Below are 9,203 nucleotides of genomic sequence, written 5' to 3' on the forward strand. Positions count from 1 at the left end.
TGTCCTACTAGGTCTTTCTAGGGTTGATCTTGGTGGCTTAGACTTGTATTCATTCATCTCTAGGATTCTCGCGCAAGGTCTCACAAACCTATCATGGTCTAGAATACTAGGGTCTAGGTCCGCTAATCATTATTTTGCGGGGCTGAATGCACGGTATTCTAGAGGTATCCCAATCTAGGTCTTTGTCTAGCCTACTCAGTCTCAAGCGCCCCAGTCTAAGCTCGTAGTTTCTTCCTATCATCAACAAGAAAGACAACACAAGCAACCATGTACTGGAGTTAACATGCAACAGTTCATGCAATATTAACAAACATGCTCAACGGGAAGATAATATCCATCTTTAGCGGAGCGCAAATTTCGCAAATTTTCCTTCCTCCTTTCACATGCATACAATATCATAGTCACATGCTTGAGTGAATTCTTAGTGATAACTCTTTAAAGGTAGAGTCATATCAAGTCTTTTTGTATTTAATATGGCACTTTTATTCACAATTTTCTCATTATTTACCCCATTTATTCTACTTAGTGAGCATGAAATCGTTTATTGTTGTCCAACATGGAAAAAAAATATGATTTGGCATAAATCGATCTTAATTGTACATTTAATTGAGTTCCAAATCGATCTTAATTGTACATTTAATTGAGTTATGTGGTAAATTTCAGACATTTATGCTTGAACCACGAGGGAGTAGCAAATCTGGAAATAAATAGGGGATGACATGGAAATTTTAAATTCACATCAGCAGTTCAAGTGGGTCATTGATTACCCAATGAGTAACATCCTATGTGGACAACTTATTCCTTTTTGGCCCTAAAGGGGAACCCATGCTCAATATAAAAGAAAAAGGAAGACTAAGAGGAGGGGAGCCACATTTTGGGGAGAAAATCGAATTACACAGCAGCAGCCTCTACTGCAGTGAACTGTTGTGAAACTAGAGAAGGAGAAGAAAACCCTAATCCAGCAGCTGTTGACAGCAGAAGGAAAAGGAGACCAACAAGGATTGATTAGGGCAAAGAGGTGGACGTGAGAGCTCAAGAGAAGGGAACTTCCATTGACGAACGACAACAAATCGGGATAACTCTCTATTTCCTTATTCTCTTTCCTTATTCCATCAATTTTACATGATGAAGATGCGGATTCCTCTGCTTAATTCAGTTTGTATGGAGAGCTAAACTTAATAGGAGAGGCGAGAGAGTTTTATATAGTTTAAATATGTTGACGGTATGATTTTAGTTTATTAAAGAGTTGTTGTTAATGATTTACATGTATGTATAATTAGCTACTTTACATACATAGTTGTTCTCTTATTCGGGAGAAGAGAGGGAACAATGAAATCCTCTTTAATACTCTAGTTCCATAGCAAGGAGACTTGAAGGGTAATAGAAGGATTAAAAATAATTCTTCTCCTAGAGCATTGTTAATAGAAATTACAACGATTATGGAAATAATCACCATTCATGACCCTCGTATGTGGGCTTGGGGATCTATTAAAGGAACTAAAATCTATCACAAAACTCAACAACTTATCTATTTAATCTCTCTTAGCCGAACCTTCCTCATTATAGTTGATTTTCTCATCATTTTCTATTTTTCGACAGTAGTGGCACTCTGTTTTAGTTTTGTTTAGATAGTTAAAATCTCCAACACCCATTTGAATGTTACCCAAAAACTCACTTAATTTCCAGCGATAAAATTAACCAAAAAGATAGGTTCCCTGTGGAATCGATAATTTACTTATTACTTGAGACTTGTGATAGTGTATACTTACACTTATTCTTGTGAATTTTACATCATTTTATTATATACATTCACAAGCGATCACTTAGTCAATCGATTCTAGGTACCATTGATTTTCTTATTTAATTCTTTTCTACAACTTATATTCTACTATACTAGGTTCGGCTAGCTAGGATTATCAGTTCGACAACATGTATGTCTATTCCAAGCAGTTCCTACAAGTACTACTCGTGGGAATCCAAATGATTACTTACTTGGTTAATTTGTGGCTTCCCGAGCTCGAATTTCTTGTTAGTCCAAAATTTTTGAAATTTCTTTGATGGATCCTAATTCACATAATAATAAGGTAAGTATGGAAATCGGGACAAAAAACAAGCAAATGGAGGCCGAACAGAGGAAAAATGGTGACTCGCGCCTCACGTGCTCTGGAGGGATTTTTACACGCAATCCCACGCGCGAGTACATACGCATGAAATTCTGCGTAGTTGTGGGTTAGAGGAACTGGGTCGGACTGGTCTAGTCGAGGAAGTTCGTCAGATGCAGTTTGGTTCACATGTGGATCGTTGGTTTGGACTCAGGTTGACCCAAATTCGTGCGCGTACCACGTGTCTGCTAGTGAACGGGTTGCGTTCCTCCAGCCAAAATTCACCATGTGTCACTCGTCTGCTCTGCCGTGCTGCTCCGCACGTTGGGCGATGTGTAGCGTGAGTTTCTCCCTCTTGCGTGCTTTCAAATTTCTAGATCTCATCAGTTTCGTGTGTTCAAACTATTTTCTTCAGATTTTTGTAACTTTATGTAAACAACTTGGATCGACTTGGTTTCTTCACCAAAGTCGTAGAGTTTCTATTCATCTATAGTGACGTATTTTTCCTTTATTTTTTTCTTAAATACATAATGAATTATAGTCGTTCAAATGTAAGGAAAAACTCACATTTTATGTTCTTGAACGGTTCACCCAAACTCCAATTAAACTCCAATTTTCATCGAGGATTCCTTCAAGAAACCTGTGTGAATCTTCTTTTAGTTACCCACTTAAAAAATTCTTAATCTATCACTCAAGAAACTCCTCAGATCTAGGTGAAAATCAAAACGAGAAATTCATAATCTTACCTTGTTCATTCTCAAATTTTCTTATCGGAATGGGCGAATCCACAACTCAAATTCTTACTCCAACATTGAAAGGAGTCTTGAGTCAAAGTTTCTTGCCTTGGATTCAATCTCCAACTTCAGATGTGAGGCAGAAGACTTCTCTGTTTTTCTTCTCTTCCAAAACCCTAACTTCTTTTGCCTTCTTCTTTTCCTCTCTTTTTTCTTTCTATTTCTTGTTATGACTCAACTATCGAGATCCATGTAGGAGTAGGGGCAATCATAATTTTTTCCCTATGCTAACATTGACCATTCTTTTTTTTGTCTTATCTTATCTTGTAACTATCCCAAGCATTATTTCCTTCTTCCTAAACTAGAGCCTCGGTCTCCTCAGCCTACAATAAAATATCACAACCTAATTATCATGTATATATTTAGATCTTTAGTAGGAAGGCAAGGGTAGTTTATAAATCCTAAGCTCAGGTGTTACAATTCTCACCTCTTTAGGAACTTTCGTCCCCGAAAATTGATCCTCCCCAAAAGAGTTCAGGATAAGACCTCCTTATGTCATTCTCACATCTCAAGTGGCTTCGTTGTCCTGATGGTTTTCCCATAGGACCTTGACTAAGGGAATATCCCTTTTGTGTAGTTTTCTCACGTCACGTGTCATTATCCTGATAGGTTTCTCTTCGTATGATAGGTCCTCTGGGAGGAGAAGTGTTTTGTGATCAATGATGTGAGTGGAATTCAAAGTGTACTTTCTCAACATCGAGACATGGAAACGTTGTGCACCGCAGCGATGATGAGTGGTAATGCTAGTTTGTATGCCACGGGCCCTACCCATTGTAGGATTTCAATGGGGCCCATGAACCTTGGGTTTAGCTTGCCCTTCTTCCCAAACCTCAATACTTCTCTCATAGGTGCTACTTTCAAAAAGACTGATCACCTTCTGCAAACTTGAGGTCTTTCCTGCGAGTGGAATTCAAAGTGTACTTTCTCAACATCGAGACATGGAAACGTTGTGCACAGCGGCGATGGTGAGTGGTAATGCTAGTTTGTATGCCACGGGCCCTACCCTTTCTAGGATTTCAAAGGGGCCCATGAACCTTGGGCTCAGCTTGCCCTTCTTCCCAAACCTTAATACTCCTTTCATAGGGCCTACTTTCAAAAAGACGTGATCACCTTCTGCAAACTCGAGGTCTTTCTTGCGAGAGTCTGCGTAACTCTTTTGCCAACTTTATTCAGAGAGTATCCTCTGTTTGATTTTTTGTACTGCTGCATTAGTAGTCTGTACCAACTCTGGTCCCATAGCGGTTTCTTGCTACCTCCTCCCACAATATAGGGGTTCTGCACCTCCGCTCATACAGAGATTCAAATGGTTGCCATCTGAATAGTTGCCTGATAACTATTGTTGTAGGCGAATTCCATAAGGGCCAAGTGCTAATCCTAGCAACATGTAAAGTCTATAACACACGCCCTCGACATATCCTCCAAGGTCTGATTAAGCCTCTCTGTCTGCCCATCTGTTTGAAGGTGAAATGCCATACTGAACTTGAGTTGCATTCCCAAGGCATTTTGCAAACAATTCCAGAAATTAGAAGTAAACTTAGCATCCTAGTCTGACACGATGGACATTGGCACGCCATGCACTCGGACTATCTCCTTGACGTATAACTGGGCTCATTGGTCTACTCGGTAAGTGCCCTGCCTGGAATGAAGTGAGCTTTTTTTTATTAATCTATCCACAATGACCCAGATGACAATGAAGCCCATTGGGTCTTCGGTAGGCCCGAGATGAAATCCATGCTTATTTCCTCCCACTTTCATTGTGGAACATTCAGCAGTTGCAATAACCCTGCTGGTTGTTGTCTCGGGGCCTTTACCTGCTGACAGGTTAAACACCGACTCACATACTCAGCTACGTCCTTCTTCATTCCTGGCCATAAATAACTACACTTCAAGTCCTAATGCATTTTAGTCAGGAAATCCATGCAAGGTCATCTTGTGGGTCTCAGTCAGGATTTTCTATAGAATCTTCTTGTAACGACCCTAAATTTTACCTATTTAATCTAAGGTCATTACTATATCTTGAAATGCGGAATATACATAAATTGGCATTGTTCATAAATGCGACTTACACTTACCTTTTATTACCTCCTGAAAGAGAAATGATTACAAGGGAAAAAGAAAAGAACATTATTGAAATAAAGGAAAATGAACAAAACCGAAATGAATGTCTTATACTACCCTATGGTTTATTATGCAAATACAATTCAACCTATACTCACCTATACTAATGATGCAAACCGAATTCAACCTAGACTATAAAATGAAAAAATAACTACCCTATGCATGTGCCACAGTTCCGAGGTGTACGATGTCGTCGTCGATGTCACATGGGTGCCTTGCCCTTATCTGAAAAAGTAAAGTAGCACGAGGCTTGAGTATTTCTAGAATACTCAGTAAGTGACCCCCTATCGGGTTATGCAACAATCACATGAAATGAAATGATGGGACCTATCATTTCATTTCGTTTCGTTTCATTTCATTTTCCCTACGGTGCAGTCCTAACGGGTAATCGTGGACGTGTACCATATACTCTACACACAGCCCATACGTGCGAGTATGGGCTCACCAGCTAGTTCGCACACCGCTGGGCCACTTTCCTTATTCGGTGGGCATACTCTGGGAGCCCCTTATGCCGGGACCCGTTAAAACTAGAACTGTCACGGAAACGTTATGCAAAGCATAACGATCGTTGTCCTGCCATTGGATGTACGTGTCCGTACCCTCGTGATAGGATAGGGGTATCCCCCAAGATGCATGAACACACATAATGCATGAGGTCCCCCCTACTTTTACATTTATCATTAATGATCACNAATCTAAGGTCATTACTATATCTTGAAATGCGGAATATACATAAATTGGCATTGTTCATAAATGCGACTTACACTTACCTTTTATTACCTCCTGAAAGAGAAATGATTACAAGGGAAAAAGAAAAGAACATTATTGAAATAAAGGAAAATGAACAAAACCGAAATGAATGTCTTATACTACCCTATGGTTTATTATGCAAATACAATTCAACCTATACTCACCTATACTAATGATGCAAACCGAATTCAACCTAGACTATAAAATGAAAAAATAACTACCCTATGCATGTGCCACAGTTCCGAGGTGTACGATGTCGTCGTCGATGTCACATGGGTGCCTTGCCCTTATCTGAAAAAGTAAAGTAGCACGAGGCTTGAGTATTTCTAGAATACTCAGTAAGTGACCCCCTATCGGGTTATGCAACAATCACATGAAATGAAATGATGGGACCTATCATTTCATTTCGTTTCGTTTCATTTCATTTTCCCTACGGTGCAGTCCTAACGGGTAATCGTGGACGTGTACCATATACTCTACACACAGCCCATACGTGCGAGTATGGGCTCACCAGCTAGTTCGCACACCGCTGGGCCACTTTCCTTATTCGGTGGGCATACTCTGGGAGCCCCTTATGCCGGGACCCGTTAAAACTAGAACTGTCACGGAAACGTTATGCAAAGCATAACGATCGTTGTCCTGCCATTGGATGTACGTGTCCGTACCCTCGTGATAGGATAGGGGTATCCCCCAAGATGCATGAACACACATAATGCATGAGGTCCCCCCTACTTTTACATTTATCATTAATGATCACCCCCTGTCACGTTCCATGCTTCATGTCATTCTCGTTTTCAATTCACATTTCATACATATTCCTATCGGGGTTATGATTCCAGACAGTTTACCGTGTTTCATGTCATACAATTCATGCTGTTTACATTCACATATTTCACACAATCATGCCATAATCATTCAGGAACCACATATCATCACATGCATAACATATCACATCAAACTAAGCAGCATACATAGCATACATTCACGTTCACATGAGTTCATACTTAAGCACATTAAACTATCATACAATTTAATGACACGTGCAAATCCACGGGCACGTGCCAACATACAGCAAATAACGCGTAACCTACGACAGGTGAGCCACTTACTTGGTAGGCATTAGCCGAAGTACTCCTTAGAATATAACATAAGCTCCTAGCTCCTCGTGAACGTTCTACGCTTCCGTTGGTGGTTGGTTCCTATTGGTTCATTCGTCACTTTTGTTACTATTTCACAAACATAATTAATTCCCAACTTGAATTCGTGAAATACGACCTTAAAATGATCTATTTTACCTTAAACAGGGCTGAAACTAAGTCCGAGAGGGTCAGAACGGTGACAAACGGGCTGAAAATAGGTTTTTCGGGCCGAATAAACTGCTGGAGCCGAGAAGCCACCGTCGAGCTAATTGAGCCGCCAGAGCCGAGGGGAGCCGCGCTGCAGACGTGCCACGTGGCACAACTAGAGGGCGATGCGTGTGCAGGGGTCTCGGGTCGAGGCGTGGGTTATTGGATCGCTCGCGAGTGACAGGTCGGCCCGGCTGAAGGAAAAGTGCAGGTGGGCTGGGCTGGGCGTGTCAGCTTTGGACAGGGCCTGTAGGTCTCGGGTCGAGGCTGTCAGGTTGGGCCGTAACTGGGCTTATGCGTTTTAGGCTGAAGTGACTGGGCCGCAGGAACCGTCGGGTACTAGGCTGACCTAAGGGGACTGGGTTTGGTTTGGGTTGCGGGATCCGGCCCTTGGGTCAGACTTCGTCCTCTTCGCCCGGTTGCCTGCACGTTTTTCTGGTGACCTTTCTCTCTCCTTGTCAACGTCGTTTCGACGTCCTTTTCTCTCCTTTTTTTTCTCCATTCCTGAGTCTCTTCTTCCCCCTAACCCCGTTTTTGGTATAGATTTGGTTTGTAAGGGCCTCACACTCCCGAATCTGGAGAAGTTCAGAAATTCGACGTTCCGTCTCCCTTGCTGACGATGTTCCACGTAAAGGATTCGTCTAAATCTACCCCTGATGTGTGTAAAAGGTTCTGGGATTGCTTTTCTGGAGTAAAATGGGGGGTTTGACGTTGATTTCGTATGATTTGGCCTCGTCGGAGTTTCGTCAGGTTTTTATGTTCCTTTTCATTTTTATCTGTTTTTGTTCTTTGCAGGTCGTTTTGGGTGACTGAAGGCTGGGGTCAAGTTCTATGGCATCCCAGCCTTCGGCCGCCCTTTGTGGGTTGTCTGCGAGCGAAAACTCTAGTGTTCGCCAGAGTTTTTGGTTCTACCGACGACCTTTTTTTTTTTTTTCTGGTCCGTTACACTTCTCATCTTGAGGCACGCATAGTCGGTCCTGTCACATGAATCCCTTATCAGAAGAAAATGAGTATCCCTTTGCTGTCTCAGTCTCGTTCTAACCCAAGATCTTACTAAGGTGCGTATCAGTTCTCTGAGCATCGATATACGTCTCTTAAGGGTAGGTTGGATCAAAAGTGGCACTAGTTCAGCAGTGACGCCTCTAACCATTACCTCTATTCCAACCCTTTGTATCTCATCGTGTAGATACCTCTTCTTCGTGATCAGGGCGGATGTGTGGCTGTCTTCCTGCTCAAGGCATCCACCACTACATTGGCTTTTCCTGGGTGGTAAAGTATTTTAATGTCATAATCCTTAACGAGTTCCAACCGCCTCCACTGTCTCTTGTTCAACTCTTTCTATGTAAATAGATGCTTGAGGCTCTTGTGGAAAGTATACACCTAAACCCTCTCCCCAGTACAGGTAATGATGTTAGGTTTTCAATGCGAACACCACGGCTGCTAGTTCCAGATCGTGGGTGGGGTAGTTACGCTCATACTCTTTCAACTGTCTAGAGGCGTAGGCTATCACCTTACCCTTTTGCATGACTACACACCCTAGCCCTTTTCCTAAGGCCTCACTATAAAACACAAGTCCACCTGATCCATTAGGTACTGTAAATACAGGGGCAGTGACCAACCTCTTTCTCAGTTCCAGAAAACTCTGTTCACACTCTAGTGTCTAGACAAAAAAGTATCCCTTCTTGGTTAACTGTGTCAAAGCTGCTGAGAACTTAGAGAAATCTTATATAAACCTTCTATAACTTGCTTGACCTAGGAAACTCTTTACTTCAGTGATAGTAGTGTTGGGTTTTATGTCCTAAAACCCATAGTTTGTAAACAAAAACATATTCTATTTTTGGTAAAGTTATTCTCGTTGTTTATTCAGTAAAGATTGTTATTGAATAAAGTGAACTTTACGACCATTAATCTAAATCCAATAAACTAAGAACACTCTGGCTATAGTATGATTACTTGAACTATATGTAGAGACATAAGAGTGGATCAAGTTCAAGTATATAGTCAAAATGATCTATAGTATAAGGATAAGGCTGAGTACCTTATTCTGGGGACACTATGGATGCGGCCCACTTTTGTATATGATATAAACAATG

The sequence above is a fragment of the Cucurbita pepo genome, chromosome LG13 (genome assembly GCF_002806865.2).
Source record: "Cucurbita pepo subsp. pepo cultivar mu-cu-16 chromosome LG13, ASM280686v2, whole genome shotgun sequence".
Classification (NCBI taxonomy): domain Eukaryota; kingdom Viridiplantae; phylum Streptophyta; class Magnoliopsida; order Cucurbitales; family Cucurbitaceae; genus Cucurbita; species Cucurbita pepo.